The sequence below is a fragment of the Miscanthus floridulus genome, chromosome 14, assembly GCF_019320115.1.
Source record: "Miscanthus floridulus cultivar M001 chromosome 14, ASM1932011v1, whole genome shotgun sequence".
Lineage (NCBI taxonomy): Eukaryota > Viridiplantae > Streptophyta > Magnoliopsida > Poales > Poaceae > Miscanthus > Miscanthus floridulus.
In genome coordinates, this window is record NC_089593.1 from 9,863,356 (window position 1) to 9,880,887 (window position 17,532).

Below are 17,532 nucleotides of genomic sequence, written 5' to 3' on the forward strand. Positions count from 1 at the left end.
TAGTGTAAGATTTACCAAAATCTTAAAAATCACCAAACATCCTAACCTTTCGAATGAATGTAAAATTCACGAGCTGTTTCTAAACCTGCACGGTGGTGTTAGCTGGATTCATAGCACTGCGTTTTGTTTTGCTATTTGAGTCCATGAACTTGTGTTGTTGAGGACCCGAGTGACATCACAATACAAGTTCAGGGACTGAAATATAGGAAAATTGAGGATTAGGAACCTAAATGACACCATCGTGCAGGTTTAAGACCGCCAATGATGTTACTTGTTTTAAATTATTTTGTTTAAAAAATTATAACTTATATGTGTGAAATTGTGTAAAAAAAAACTATTCAATATCATATACACGAAGGGTCCTGAGATATATAATTTAGAAGTTAGGAGTAGTTGTCAAATGTATGCAATGATTGAAAAAAAATACGAAGTCAAATGAGGCAATAATTACTCACCTGAGGGTGATTTCAAGATCCCACATCACAAAAAATATCAACTGTAAATCGTCCCACGAGAATCATGTACACTGGACTCAACCATTGTCATGACGAAATCAAAAGCACTTCGTTACGTGCTCACAAAGGTAGATGCCGATCAGGCTTGTCATCGCACCAAGTCCAACAATAACAATGGTTGATATATTAGTTTTACCAGTGACTGTAACTTTAACAGAATCCACATGGTCTTGGCAATTCACTTTTTTTTCAAACTTTGCAAACACATTCACTTTCCTCAATTTTGCATCAAAAGAAAAAAAAATGTCTCTTCGTGTCAGCAGACAATCAGAAGGCTTGCGCAGAACCGGGAAGCTGCACGCAAAAGTCGGCTGCGAAAGAAGGTGAATATTGAGCACCATTTACTTAGAAACTGAATCATTTAACAGTGAGTTTACCAAGTTCTTGGCAGTTAATTTTGTCAATGTGCTATAGCCTTACATTCAGCAGCTTGAGAGCAGCAAACTGAAGCTTGCTCAGATAGAATAGGACATGCAGAGAGCACGTTCCCAGGTACACTGTAGTTTCTAGGCCTGTGAGTTGCCTTCTGACTATACTAACTGAACATCTGAGTTATTTATCAAAAAAAAAAAAAAAAAAAAAAAACTGAACATCTGAGTCGATGAAATCTGAACTCGTGTGTTGTTGTAGCTCCAGGTGCAAACACCAGCTCAGGTGCCTAATCTGATCCTCATTTCTCAACGTTCTTGTGCGTTGTTGTAGCTATAACTATTATCTCCAACATTTTTATAGTCCACTTGTCTCACCATCCATGTCCAGGCGCCGCAATGTTCGACGTGGAGTACTCCCGGTGGCTGGACGACCACGGCCGGCGCATGGCCGAGCTGCACGGAGCTCTGCACGCGCACTTGCCAGATGCTGACCTCAGAGCCATCGTGGATGACACCCTGACCCACCACGATGAGCTGTTCCAGCTGAAGGCGTCAGCAGCCAAGTCCGACGTGTTCCACCTCATCACCGGGGTGTGGACGACCCCTGCCGAGCGGTGCGGATCTGGTCAAGGTATGAATTCGTCTGATAATCTGAATAGAAGTATAGAACATCTGATGTCAAGCTGCCTGCACTATACATACTGTACATAACTGCATTCACATAGATTGATAAACTAAATCTAGGTTACTGTGGTAGAAACCTCACTTGACAGTTTTTACCTTTTCAATACTTGAATTAACAAGAATTTTTCAACCAACAGTAGGAAAACATGAACAAAGTCGAAATTATCTGACGTCATTTTAGTACAAGATTTTCAATTTCAGTACATATAATTTTTCATGTTGCTGCAGACGCTGCTGCCCCAGCTAGATCCCCTGACTGAGAAGCAACTGGTAGGCATATGCAACCTTCAACAGTCATCACAGCAGGCGGAGGAAGCTCTCTCCCAGGGCCTGGACCAGCTGCATCAGTCACTAGCTGACACCATGGCTGGTGGATCTCTGATTGATGACACCAACATGAGCTTCATGGGTCAAATGGCCCTTGCCCTTGGCAAGCTGTCCAACCTTGAAGGTTTTGTGATACAGGTTATGGTTTCACATGAAATTTTCACTCTTGATCATTATGTCAGTGTTATATAGTCCTCCACTCAACTTTGTAGATGAGCAAGTAACCACTTGATAGGACTTCTAAGAGTTAATTAATAAAAAAATGTCGCAGAGATAATGTATTCAGGAGTCAGGACATATTTATTTGTCTGGCCACACTCGCAAAAAAATAAGCAGCTGATCTTTTTAGACAACGTCAAGTTTAATTATTCAATACTATGTAGCTCACTGATATCTAATAGGCTTTATGATGCCATCAGAATGTATAAATGTGGAAGTTTCATGTCTGCGTTGTAGAGAAGATATGACTTGTCAACTATGCAACATGTGCTAAAGCTAGATGTGTAATTTCCAGGCTGATAACTTGAGGCAGCAGACTCTTCATCAGATGCACCGGATTCTGACAGTTCGTCAGGCGGCGCGATGTTTCTTGGCCATTGGGGAGTACCACAACCGCCTCCGTGCCTTAAGCTCCCCCTGGGTTTCTCGGCCTCGAGAGTAAGCACCATGCCGTTCCTTAGTCAGTCTCCTATCTTTAGTTGGTTTAAGAAGTATCCAACCTCTAGGATTTATTTTTTGAAAGATCCAACCTATAGTTGTTGAAGGTAGTATTGACTAACGAGTGAACAAATTCAAGTACACAATAATTAATTTATATAGAGTGAGCCAGGGCTTCTGTATAGGTATACTAAATTAGTACCATGGTGTTCCCTAATAAATCAGCAGGGAATGGACCGCTCTCCTACCAGCAATCAAAATCCAGCAAGCAACAAATAACAAAAAATAAGTCCATACTAGCCTAAAAGAAGGGCCATGCTATGGCAATATTAGATGTTTGGCCAACTAACTGAACTCTATAAAACCCTAAAATAACTAGCTGAAGAGCTATAGCATATCTTTTCAAGATGCTTCCCTGATCAATTTATTATTTCTGGTGCCTGTATGGCGTGCAGGATACTGGTTGCAGATGAAGGCAGTTGTGGGGAGATAAGGATTGCGGCACAAGCATCCCAAATTCAATTTTCATCCTTCTGATTCACGCATGATTTGGAACTAACCTTCGTCTTAGGAGCAAGAGAGAAACGACTGGGAAGTGGAAAGAGAAGTTTTGGATGCCATCAGATTTATCTGAGAGGCACAGAAGAGAGCTGGGAAATTCTTCACCTCTATATTCTTCATCAAAATTGGAAGAAGGGAAACTCAGGCTTTTGAGATCAGGCCTCACAAACTTATGCATATACAAGTTAAGCCACAGTTGTATTAGCCACCAGGGGCCACTGACAGTATGCACTGGTTCATTCTTCAGTAATTGAGCAGCCACCTGGTACATTAGATGATAAGCATCTCCTAGCAGATATTTTTCAAGAGGGATATCCTTACCTAATGCTAGGTGCTCCGCCATAAGTTTGTGATTATAGGTTGGACCACGAGATGACCCACAGAAAATAAATTTTTCCAACCACATGTTCAGAAAAGCCACATATTCCCTTTCGCTGACGGCTGATCCATCTTCAACTTGGTTCAGAATGTAACCGGCCCATCCTGTGCAGTCAGCTATTTTGGCTAATTTCTTGGAGCCAGCACTCAAGTACTCGTAAGGCTACATTGATCCAGTTATTCTGAGGCCGGTCAACATGTAAACATCGACCAGGGTGATGGTCATTGGACCGTGGCCAAAGATGAAAGCATTCAGAGCATTGGACCAGAAATAAGATGCAGCAATCAGAAGTGAGTCGTTCCTCTCTATCCCAGACAATGAAAGAGTCAAGCATTGATTCAGATCATAAAGTTCCCAATCTCCACCCTTTTTCTCAGACATCCTGCGAAACCAATTTCTCCATCCCTTAGGCATCTTTGGCCAATTTCTGAAAAGAGTTTTGGTATTCCAAGTGGACAAATCCACCGCAGAATGTTTGAAGGGGATTTGGTTGGTTTCTTGGCGAATGAAATCGGATGGATCGGGATCACCCATAGGCCCAAGAAAATAGATATTGGGGGAAACGGCTGATGGAATCAAGATTTCGTTCCTTATTTCCTAAGAAATCAAACAAAATAAGTTTGAGAAGAAAAGAAATACAAGGTAGCGGCCGATAATTGGAGAATGGAAACTTGGAGATATACCTTAGGGACGTGGTCGATGGTTGCCATCACGATCGAAAATTGGTTTAGATCTGACGAGGATCGCTTGGTTGATGGCTTGTTAGAACAGATGGTTTGCTAGGGTTTGGGGCCTTGACGATGACGACATCGGCTGTTAAAGTTGGCTTGAGGATGAAGGAGAAAGTGAACAGGCCGGGTAGGTTGCAAAAGATACTGTTGGGATGTTATATAAAACTCAGACCGGAAAGTCAGGAATCATACGTATATCTCGGGATAGTACAGTTATGGCATGGTAAACCAATAAACTAGAATTTTGGGATAAAATCATTTTATCCTAAAATTGGAGGGCATATGTTTACACCAAAATTTGGGAGAAGAGCGCGGGAACTCATAGGCTTCCAAGATTATACCAATCAAGGAGTCGATTGAGTAAGGATTGATATCTGCCGGGTCGAATGCGACGCTGGGATCGGTTCTCTCCGAATGACGTCAGCAGATAACAATGACGAGATATGATTAGCATCGAGAAGATACATATTAGACTCTACAAATGGGGAAAGATTAGAGTCCAAGTTACCTTAAAATAGGAATGTTTTCTTTGTACCAAAGATTGTACTGAGTCGTACTCGAGTAGGATTTGTTTTTAAGCTCTGGATATAAATACCAAACCCCGGCTACTGTAAAAATACACACAATCAATCAAATACAAGTTATTTACTTTTTTGGCTCCGGCCACCCCTTAGGAGTAGGAGTAGAATAGATCTCGGTGAGTTCTTTGGTAAGTACGGCCGCATCGATTCGGTCAACCTCCACTGCTTGTCTGTAAGTACCGTCATGGCTTATACCTCTGTTCTTATGGCTGCATCGATCCTGTCGACCTCCATTGCGACTCTAGTATGAGTTAGTTATCGACTCTTGTCTAGTTCAAGTACGGTTGCATCGATTTGGTCGACCTCCACTGCTCGAACTAGATTAAGGTCAAGTTATTGGCTCTATCTAAGGGTGGTATTCCTTCGGATAGATTCATTAAGTTACCGATATTGCTTATTGTTTTCATTATTTATTTAATTACAGCAATATCACTTCGCCTGATTGGGATTGATCTAGATCAGCCTTACATCTTTGTTAACCCATCGTTTGTTAGTCTAAACTGATTTAATCTGCACTTTAAACGATGAGTTATGTTTTATCGGCTGTTTTATGTCAAATTTGATCGTGAATAGCGTGCGGTTAAGGCGTGTTTGATCTTGAGTAGATTTATTGGCTAGTGAAACTGTTCCATGGCCCATTATCACGACCTGAGTGATTCTGCCTCACACCCCACTGTTAGCTTCGTGGAGTGGAGACTGTTATTTGGTAGATCTGTTCCTGAGAGGGCACGACCTTAACTGTGCGTTATGCCTAAATCGGCTGTTTTAGCCGATATCGAGCGCTTTCACGAATGGTTCGCATCACGAGATCATTGAAGTAGCGATAGGTTGAAAGATGTGTTAGCCCCATGATCTTATTATTGTATTACGGCCTGCATAATTCTACCTCATGCCCCACTGATATTAGTAATAAGTTAGGGTCGTCGAGTCTATTGTTGTTTCTATGGCCTGCATGATTCTGCCTCATGCCCCACTAGTCATAGCGATAGATGAGATCTATTATGTTATTAGATTTATCTCTATTAAATGGTTGAATGATGATGAATTGTTTCTTTCATAAAAAGGGGTTCAGTTACTTGCAGTCATTGGCTTAGCATGAATTAATTACTGTTGATATCTTTTTGCCAGTGACCAATATTTGTTTAAACAATGATATTCATGATGATAACCCATTCTTCTTACACAACCCCATGAGCTTTAACCGATTTATTCTTACAAATATGCTAGAATCGGCTATTTAGTCGATCTGCTTTTATATCGGCTCTTAGGGCCGCACATTCGGGACTGTCTGGCAATACCGGCATGTTCCGCCCTTAATTACTGATAAGCTTTCTCTCCTTGTCAATTGTAGGGTCAAATTAACTGGCACATCTCGAGAAGAGTGCGCAGGATCGACCACCCTTGTGCTAAAGCTAGGCGGATCTCTAGCTCCATCGAGCGGACCCTTTCGGCTTGCTACGTGTGTCCTCGACACGGGACGAAATTTCGTGTCGACAGTTCTTTTGTTTCCATGACAAAACCTTTGGGTTATGCCATATAAACGTTTTTCATACAAATCCCCATTGAGGAACGTCGTCTTTACATCCATCTGATGTAACTCTAAATTGTAATGTGCCACTAACGCCATTATGATTCTAAAAGAATTCTTGCATGAGACTGGAGAAAACTCTCTCATTGTAATCTATTCATTCTCTTTGCGTAAAGCCTTTTGCTACAAGTCATGCTTTATATTTTTCAACATTCCCTTTGGAGTCATATTTTGTCTTGTAGACTCATTCACAGTCTATTGTTTTGGCTCCATTTGGAATTTCTTCTAAGTCCTAAACATCGTTGGTATTCATTGAATTCATTTCAGCTTCCATAGCTTCTTACCATTTAAATGAGTAAACGCTTCTCATGACTTCTTCAAATGAGTTGGGATCACCCTCCATTTGAATTTCTTCACTAACATAGACTTCATAGTCATAAGAAAAAGCTGGTTTACTAGAGACCTTCTGGGGCCTCAGCTACTGGCACTTTCATATGGGGCTATTGTTGCTCTTCATTGCCAAGAGACAATTGAGAACTTTGTTGCTCTTGAATCACTAGAGTGGACACGCGATCCCTCTTCTCTTCAAGTCTTAGGTCTCTACATACCTCCTAAAAGCTCTAGTTTGGTTTTGGTGAATTGATAAAACCCTAAGTGCTAACTTAGTTTATCAAAGTGATTATGAGATAGGCGGCACTTTCCAAGTGGTGGAGCAAATGAAGATCATGACATGATGATGGTGATGCCATAGTGATGATCAAGTGCTTGGACTTGAAAAGAAGAAAGAGAAAAACAAAAGGCCAAGGCAAAGGTATAAGTGGTAGGAGCCATTTCGTTTCGGTGATCAAGACACTTAGTGAGTGTGATGATATTTAGGTTCGATAGCCGTACTATTAAGAGGGGTGAAACTCGTATCGAAATATGATTATCAAAGTGCCACTAGATGCTCTAACTCATTGCATATGCATTTAGGATCTAGTGGGGTGCTAACACCCTTAAAAATGTTTGTGAAAATATGCTAACACATATGCACAAAGGTGACACACATTGTGTTAGCACTTGGGAGCAAGGGTTCAAAACTTCACGTGCGGACAGTAGGACAGTGCCACCGATGCCTTGTACAGAAAAGACAGGGTTTCACAGAGTGCACCAAACACTGGTCACGTGGTGATCGAACTCTAGGGAGCAGTGTTCGGTCAGTTATAAAAGAAGGTGGTACTCTCGGCCTGAGACCAGATGCAGGCGACTGGACTCTAGCTGAACACTGTTTAGGGTCCGGTCCTACTGATGTGGCAGCGCACAGAGAAGACGGTGAGTGACTGGACGTTGGGCGAGTCCGGTCGGTCGTGACCAGACATGTCCGGTCGCGAATGGAACCTTACTGAAAGTGACCGGACGCTAGGTGACTATGCGTCTGGTCCTACGCTGTAGCACGTCTGGTGACAACTTATGTGCACTGATGACCGTTGAGATCGGACGATAAGCATTTGAAACAAGGGCCACGTGGCATGCATCGCGCGACCGGACACTAGGGTCCTATGTCCGATCAAACCGACCGGTGCGTCCGATCGCCCTGATTTTTTAGTGAACAGAGGAGACAACGAGGACTAGCTTACCGGCAAGCAAGTGAACCTCGGTACAAAATTATTGTGTCATCATTTGATTCCGAGGTGATCGGTCTTCATTGGTATTCATTCTTGTGATTGATTGGTTCATTCCTCGACTCGGCGGTATAACCATCTTGCTCTCTTTCTTTATATTACCACAAACTAGTTGTTAAGCTCTTTAGTGTAGCTAGTCGTGAGAGCTTGTTAGTTTGGTTAGTGTGACTCTTTAGTTAGCCTTTGAGAGCACACTAACTTAGTGTAGTGACATAGTCATTGTGTGGATAGAGACTATATAAACTAGAATTGTGGTAGGTGGCTTGTATTTTTATTAGGCTAGCGCAACACTCGCTTCGCCTCATATTTGTCTAACTAGCTTGCTAAGTGTTGTTGTAGAAATTTTTATAGGCTATTCACTCCCCTCTAGCCATTAGGACCTTTCACCTCCACATATCATGCTCCCCCAAATTATCCCATCTTCTATAAAGATAGTGTATCTTTAAATTTTTTATTTGGGTTTAATCTGTTAAAACCTTACATGGCGCTTTAAGCACCGCCTTAATATCTTTGAGGCTCGTCCAGTATGAATTCTGGCTAACTATGCCACCTTCCTATCGGAACTATAAAAATTCTAGGAATTTAGCTATTTTTCTACTTATGGGTATCATTGTTAGGGGTATCATTGTTGTTACCGTTGTACTCCTCCGATTGTCACATTCATCTTAATTAATATTTATCTCACTCTTAATGAAGAGTATCTTTCTTAATTGATGTTTATCTCACTCTTAATAAAGAATATCCTTCTTAATTGATCATTATCTCACTCTTAATGAAGAATATCTTTCTTAATTGATCTTTATCTCACTCTTAATTGCTCTCACAATCCTCCCCCTCGAAATATGGCATAAACTTTACTGCCATAATTTTGAGAACTATTCGAAAAACCTGTGAACGAGGAGACACTTATTACTTACTTCATTCACATGATTATGTCATGCAAACAAAGTTATTTTTTTGATTCACAAGACAAGACATGGGCCACACCACCAAAGATGGCCTAGCCCACAAGATCAACGCGTGCACCGCAAGACTACATGAAGATGTGATTTATTGTATAATACCAAATATGATATTTTTTTGTAACCCTACCCCTCTAGAGTATATAAGGATAGGTAGGGGTCCCATAGATGGCATATATTGAATCTGATACACAATAAATACAAAATAACAGAGCATAAGATGTAGGGTTTTACATCAAGCTGATGGCCTGAACCTGTATAAATCTTGTGTCTTGTGTCTCTGTTACCATCTGGTTTATATCACGCGCACCTCTACCGATTCATCTACTATCGTGGGTATACCCCTCGGTAGACAGCCAACCAGATTTTGTCGACAGTGGCGTGCCAGGTAGGGGATGTGCGTGCTGATTCTGTGGTGAAGCAGATGGGAATCTTTTTTTCAACCAACATCGCCGGCAACTCAGCATTCGGTGGCAACTCGACACTGGCACACAGTGGATCACTTTCCTTGGTGAATCGCCGCACGTGCTAGAGTCGGACGCCTTGCCATGCGCCTCCAACAGACGCAACACACGACAACAAGATCGGAGTTAAGCAATCCAAGAAAGCTAAGTCAAGTCGCTTCCTAATTAAATATTGTTATTATACTTCTAGATATATCCATATGTCTACATGATTTCAGTTGGGAGAAACCTAATCACATCTTGTTGTTGCTCATGATTTCTGATCGGATATGCAAGATCGTTTCCATGGATCACGACAACCAGCAATCAGGAAAGGCAGCCAGCGATAACATGATGTGGTGCAGTGTTTCCACCAAAGATGTTGGCAACCTCACGTATCTCAGGCATGCAAGGAAGATCTTGGACTGCGCCCTTGCCTTAGTCGGACACGCTCAAGGACTTTGCCTCCCCACGTGGATTCACTCCGTAAGGCTTTGATTACGTTCGTTCGCCTACGACTCCGCATACACGTCCAAGCTGTCAAACGAACCATCTGAGCCATCAAGCAAGCCAACTACTTGGACATCGCGACACGCTACGTCAACAATCTCTTTGAATCTGCTCTGCCTAAGGCCGACCAGTAATATAAGGATGACATCGCCCGGACTACTTACTCTGACCACCTGCCGCGTCACAATGATGATCGCTGCGTAGAACGGCGCTATGATGACCGCGACCGCCACCATGACGATAGGCTGGAACGCTTGAGGGCTAGGCAATTTCGTCGACACCGACCATATAATGTCATACGCCACCGATCAGACGTTATGTCTAAAGATAAGTACCTTTTTATATATGAATATTTAATAAAGTTTTTACCATGATGTTTCTTCATACTATTCTCTACATGATTATTCTCCAAATGACTTTTCTCCATGTATACCATCTTAAAGATGACATATGCTTTCACCTCAATGGCTCCCCGAACAGCCACGTTTACGCTTGTGCTCTCCAGAGATGGCCCTGTCTCTGGCTTCTCCCTACACGTGCACGAGCGCTTGCCCTCTGCGTTATGGGTGGTCGGCAGTAGCTCCTCGATGATGCCTATATTCCTAAGCATGCACAGGAGTAAGCTCTTTATGCCATGGGGTGTGAGATAGCCTAGGCTGGGGGGCTCAACCAACAAACTAACGGCTTAGGGTAGTTTATATTAAATATAAACACATCTCCAAAAGAAAATTTAATGTTTATAATATATTTAAGATATTCTTCATCAACTCGCCGACCAGCCACGTTCTCACTTGTGTTATCCAGAAGCGGCCCTCTCCTTGATCTCACTCCTACACGTGCACGAGCGTCAGCCCTCTACGTTATGGGTGGTCGACAATGGCTCCTTAGCGACGCCTGTGCTCTTATGCGTAAACGGGTGCTAAGCACTCTATGCTATGGAGTATGGCCTAGTCGGGGCTGTTGTTGCGATACAAAACCAACTGGTAGGAAGTTACTCATATTTAAAATATAAACACTTCGTACAAACATAATGTCTATCTATTCCGCTCTGCTGCCTTCATCGCCGAGTTCATATATTTATTTTTACATCATGTATTACTCATTCTACATATTTATTGCATGATCATCATTTGGGTGGTCGCAACACCTAGCCTTCAGACTTCTCTACCGATCAACTGGTCAGACCGCTAGGTTCATGGACTTCATCGCCGATCAGTTGGTCAGACTATTCGGCATTCACTTCTACTCGGTGCTCACTTTCACCGCTGACCAGTTGGTTGGGCTACTCGAAGCTCGATTCTTCGCCAACCAACTGGTCGGATTGTTTGTTGCTTCATCATCAGCTACGCTGGGGTCTCGCCAGCTAAGCTGGGGACTCCACGATGTTTGGATTGTTTGTCGCTTCATCGTCAGCCACGCTGGGGGCTCGCCAGCTAAGCTAGGGACTCCTCAGCGTTCGGATTCTTCGTGCAGTAGTCGCTAGTTAAGCTAGGGACACCCTTGGCAGCTGGATCTTGCTACGTCTCATCGGTGTGCTATCAATTTGCTCCATGCTGTTCGGATTATGGTGCTGATCTTAGGTAGCACGTCTAGGGTCTTGATACGCACATGACAGATGACATTGGCAAGCTTTTAGGCTTATTTTATTTAACCCTGTTACAAGATTTATTTATTTATCTTCTAATAGGCTCGGGGACTAAGTGGCTATACTTCACCTAGCGGTGAATGTAGTGCTTTTTTCTTGATTTACCCTCCTTATTGACTAAATTATGGATGATTCCTCGCAAATGGAGTCTAAGTGGCTACACTTCGCCTAAGGTGGAGAATTTTCAAATTTTTATCTTGAGCCCCTTACATCCTTTTGGCAAGCCTTACTTAGCTAAGTCCAAGATCTTCATACCAGTTAAACCGGTCGACTTTGACTTTCACCGCTGAATTCACCAGTTAAATTAGTCGGCTTCGACTTCCACCGCTCGGATCATCGGTTAAACTGATCGGCTTCACGTCAAACTGCTCGAACTTGTTCAAGACAATGTTGCCCAAAGGATACAAGACGCTCGAGGACTAGCTGTGGGGGAATGGCTGCCGATACCCACAAGTTCAAGGCGTGCACCGCAAGACTACATGAAGATGTGATTTATTGTATAATACCAAATATAATATTTTTCTTGTAACCCTACCCCTCCAGAGTATATAAGGAGAGGCAGGGGTCCCCTAGACAGGATATATTAAATCTGATACACAATCAATATAAAATAATAGAGCACAGGATGTATGGTTTTACGTCAAGCTAATGGCCTGAACCTGTCTAAATCTTGTGTCTTGTGTCTCTGTTACCATCTGGTTCGTATCACGCGCACCTCCATCGATTCATCTACTACCGTGGGTATACCCCTCGGTAGACTGCCAACCAGATTTCGTCAATAGTATAGGAGTACACTTTCCTCATTCCACTTCAAGAACTCAACGAGGTCTTTTATTAGTAGTACTTTTACATGTCATGTTTGCATGTTTTTCTTATCCTTTGGTTAGTATTGACCATGATGGTGCTTTTCTATTGTGCCATGGTCAATACTAGGATAGCATAAGAGCTACCTCAACTTCTCTCGCTACGCGGGATAAATCTATATATAAACACGCATGCTTAATCCAGCGTTGGTTAAATTAGACATGTATGTTACTTATTGCAACTCTTATCATAATGATAGAAAAAATATATACTATTTACTATAACGAAAACTTAGTCATGACGACTAAAACATTCACTTGTACTTCATTTTTCAAATAATTCTTCTCGTTTTGGCTCTAATTTAATGAGAAAATTAATAAACTAACCAAAAATAGTCAAAAACTGACTTAACTCAAGCCTTTTCATTCACATAGCCTAGCATTACAGCCCGTTGGCATGCAGCCGAGTGATCTCGTTAGTTAAAATTAAAACATAAAAGGTGCTTCTGCATCAATTTTACATCACTGTTGGACAAAAAATAGAATTAATATATAAAACTCATAAATTAACTTGAAAGACTTATAACTACACTTCAAAATTAAATGTTCCCATTGGTTCGAATTTAATTAGAAGATAATCAACATCATTGCAATGGAAACATGATAATAAAATACATTCTATTAGTTCATGAGCATTTCTTGATCCTTATCTACTCTCTAAAAAATTAACCACGTTGATGTAAAATTTATCAGAGATTTAAATTTCAAACTCAAACTCATAAATAAAAAATTATAATATTGCTATCATCAACTTTGCTATCATCAACTTTCGTCAGAAAAATAGCAATATCATAAATACAATATTCTTCTACATTAATTGTATATCACCGTTGGGAAGAAATGGAACTAATGCATGGAAAACCTCATTAATCAACTTACAATATTGTTATCATCGACGTTGGTCAGAAAATAATAATATCATAATTTAACTTAAAACAAATTGGACTGCTCCTCCAATTTAATTTTTTTCCGTTGGTTCTAATTTAATTAGAAGATAAACATAATCATAATTTACTGAATAAATATAACTGCTCTTCAAATTAAATCCTCCTGTTGGTTTGAATTTAATTAGAAGATAATCATCACCTTCTTTGCAGTGGAAACATAAAAAATTCTTGAAATAATGCTTATTCAGAAGCATCACTGTGTACTTATTTACTCTCTAAACAAATTATTATGTTGGTTCAAATTTGAGTAGAGGTGAATCTCGGCCCAGCGGCCTGCTTCGCGCGACGCGCTCACCTGCTCCCCCATGCCCAGGCCACAACCTAGGCCTAGGCCGAGAATTCTCCTTCCCGCCTTGGCCTAAAGGTAGCCCGAGCTTTGTCGGCCGTTGATCATGATCTGACGACCACGCGCACTGATCGGGAGAACAAAAAACGCCCCCTCCTGGCCGGCCTCCCCCAACCCTAGCTTCATTCCTCTTTCTCCCCCTCGACCCTCTCTCGCTGGCAGCACCCGAAGACAACGGAGCGACGCCCACGCGTGGTAGCCAGAGGAGGATACGGCGCTGCCGTAGGCCCCCTCGGTGGAGCGCCCCCCTGATTGGTAGAGCACGCCGCCGTTGATTGGCCTCGCATCGGTGCCCTGAGCCCACGCACCTTTGCACACGGTGTGGCAGAGTGCCGGTGAGCCAATGGCTCGGTCGATCCATTCTTCCCATGTGATGGTGAGGAAAGAACCCAGGTAGGTTCCTTCCTCTTCTCTATTCTTGTGATCTTGGGTTAGGGCTTGGGAAAACTTGGAAATCTTTCATCTGCTTCTAATTTCTTTTCACTTTTCTACCCTAGACTCGATCTACACACTTGGAGAAACCTAGCTTTGATACCATTGATAGATTTCTAGGATCATCTAGGCATAGATCAGTGGGATTTTTCTCTTCTATTTAGGATAAACAAGTAGTTCGTCTTAGAGAGAGAACTAGAGGGAGAGAGAGGGATGTAGAGAGGTAGACCATCATTGGGCTTGATCGGAGGAGGAAACCATGATGTTGTTGTTGATGATGTGGATGTTGGTGTAGGGTAGCAGTAGAGTCTTGTGGTGGTGTTGAAGGCGTAGTGGAGGCATGGTCTAGTGGCGGCGGCGAAAGTGGTGGAGCTTTCCGTCGCCCACAACGCGCCCTCTCGATCGGACTAGAGTTAGGATGTCGGTGGGAACTGGCGGCTGTGGTGAACCTCTTGTCTTGAGCCCTAGCCCCCACCTCCTATTCATAGTGTTGCGCGATGGGGGCCCACCAGCTAGGAGAACGGCTGGGTGCCCCCGATCAAGGCGCAAGTCAGTGTTCAAGTTGGTCGTTGGACCAAGCCGGGTGGAGATCAATCTAACACCTAGTAGGTAGAAGCCTAGCACTAGTGGGACTATGAAACGCTAGCTGTACATGTTTTGGAGGGCCAAGAAATGGTTTGTGGCTTTGGATGCCCTTGGAGGCGAGGTGTACCTGTATATAGGGGCCGTTTGGTTGGACTCCTGGGGCAGCTCCTACAGTTATTTTGCTGCTCCGTGAACCAAATGCCATCCGAGCAAACTGCAGCGTCGTGATGCTGTCGACAGCCCATGGCCAGGCCTAGCCCTAGGTGCGAGGTCGTGGAGGTAGAATAGGAGACACGAGGTCGCGTACTCGCATGCGGCGGTGGGATGGGTGGGCGACGTCCCGAGGTTGAAGACAAGGGGATCCCAAAGACAAGACGCCATGCATACTGGCGTGCGGATGCGGTTGGACCAGCAACAGATAAGGTAGTAGGAAAAAAGAAAAGAATGGGAAAAAAGGAAAAAATAATAAGACTCAGGCGTGTGATTGAGATAAAAGGATTAAGAGCGAAAAAAATTAATCAACTAAATTGGCCCTGTTCGCTTATGCTGAAATTTGGTGTATGCTGATGCTTATGTTGAAATGTTATGAGAGAAAAATATTGTTCTTTCACTAAAAAGTACTCCTAAAGTAGTGCAGCAGAATAGGGCTATCGGTGTTTTCGGACCACCGACAAGTAAATTTTTATTTGCGTGTCTGGCTCGGATGATGTGCTCGAAGGACACAAAGGTTTATACTGGTTCGAGCAGAATATCCCTACGTCTAGTTCGCTGCTACTCGTGTTACCAGCACTTGGTTTGTAGTAGGGGTTACAAATAGGCGAGAGAGGGAGAGGATTCCAAGTCTCTGGTGGAAGGAGTGAACGGGTGCTGAGAGCTCGCTTGCCGCTCAGCCGTGTGCTCGTGTCAGGCTTTTGTGTTCAGATTCTTGTGTTTGTGTCGAGATCTCGATCCCCCTCCATGGGGCGCCCTGCTTCCCCTTTTGTAGACCAAGGGAAATGGTAGGTTATAGAGGAGGAAAAGTAGATGAACGAGAGAGAGAGGAAGGCTTCTAGGGTTGCCAGTCCTTCTCCTTTATGCGGGTCCCGCTGATCCAATAGATGTCAACAGGGATGGCTCCATGTTGTAGCCCTATTCATCACTAGTGCCATGCATAGGCATCATCTGCCGATCATGGCGTTCCACTCCGTCCTGGCGGACGTCGTGGTGAACTAACGCGCATGTGATCGTTCGTACGAGGATTTGGCAGAACAGCACCGGCACGCCCAACACTGTTCTTGATGTGAATCCCTAGATATGGCCCGTCATGGCCATAGGTACATCAAGGCATGCAAGTCTCTTCCTTGGCGTCAGAGTTTTGACCCAAGCCCATATGCTTGGACCTAGAGTGGTTGGTGGCGGTATGGGTCCCCGTCGGATAAGACGAAAACCATGGCCTTAGGGTCAGATGAGACAGAGCCTGCGCCCTCGAGGTTGAGCGAGATAGAGCCCGTGGCCTTGGTGTCAGAGGAGATGGAGACCGTGCCCAAGGGGTCAGGCGAAACAGAGCCCATGCCCAAGGGGTCGGGTGAGACATAGCCTACGACCTCAAGGTTGGGCGAGATAGAGCCTGCGGCCTTGGGGTCGGGTGAGACAAAGACCGCGCCCAAGGGGTCGGGTGAGACAGAGCCCGTGGCCTCGAGGTTGGGCGAGACGGAGCCCACGCCCTAGGGGTTGGGTGAGACAGAGCCCGCGCCCAAGGGGTAGGGCGAGACGGAGCCCATGGTCTCGAGGTCAGGCGAGATGGAGCTTGCACCCGAGGGGTCAGGCGAGACCTTTTAATATGTCTCTAGCCATCTAGGGAAGTCAGCGTGGGTGCTAACTTCCTTGCTTTGGGTATCCATACTATCAATACCCGATAGTAGCCCCTGAGCCTACAGAGGAGTAGAATACTCCTTTGGAGGCTTTTCTAGACAGGAGGACTCTGAGGGCCTTGGCCTTCTTTTTGTAGCCCGCAGGGTGTCCTGGTAGGGCGGTGATTCTCTTTTGTCATGATCAGTCTTCTTGGGGGCATGTAACCATAGGATTCGGGAGATCAGAAAGATTTTTCTTGATTCTGGTCCCCTAGGATCCAATCGGTCCCTCATCGTACTGCGACCACGCGTTCGGTCTCTTTGCGAGTCTAACTTCGCCCGAGCCCCCATGTGTAGCAGGGGTTCAGTCAAGGGTCAGCTCGTCTTTGTGATTGTTATCCCTCAAATGTTTTTTGATACAACGGAGGGGCTCAGCTGTGCCACATTTTTCCTCAATGGATAAAACATGGTGCTCGATAAGCTGTTAATGGGCTAGTCCGAGTGGGGCCTTGGCTTCCCATTCATGGGGGTCCAACATGGGTCAGCTGGTTACCAGCTCCAGACTCTTGGTGGCCAATCCTTATAGTTCTTGGGTCCATTCGGCTAGTCCCAAGGGCTCATTGCCTTTCTTCAAGGAAAAACCAGGAACTGGGAACCGACCAAGACTCAAACATGGGCCGAAATGCCCATGGCGCTCATGCACCCAGGTACTGGCTGCTAGTGGGCCCATCCCTTTCCACCCCTTGCTCTAAGAGTGCCCTAGAGCAGCTGTGAACCCATCGGCGAGCCTGCCTTCAAACTCCTAGGCCTAAATGGGCTGTAGGAGCATTTTTAGCTCTGCATCCCTCCTTACCTATGATAGTTCTTGGCCAATCAACTGAGTGAACCATCATCTGGTGTGTCCTTTGAGGACACAGCGAGAGATAGCATGCGCACGGTCTCCAGAGGGAGGTGACATGACGTGGCGTAGTGGGC

At 44.0% G+C, this 17,532-nt stretch overlaps 1 pseudogene; it reads left to right on the forward strand.

The window, feature by feature from the left end:
* The first annotated feature begins 587 nt into the window (after window positions 1–587).
* Window positions 588–3,091, forward strand: LOC136503009 (transcription factor TGAL4-like; annotated as a pseudogene).
* The last annotated feature ends 14,441 nt before the right edge of the window (window positions 3,092–17,532 follow it).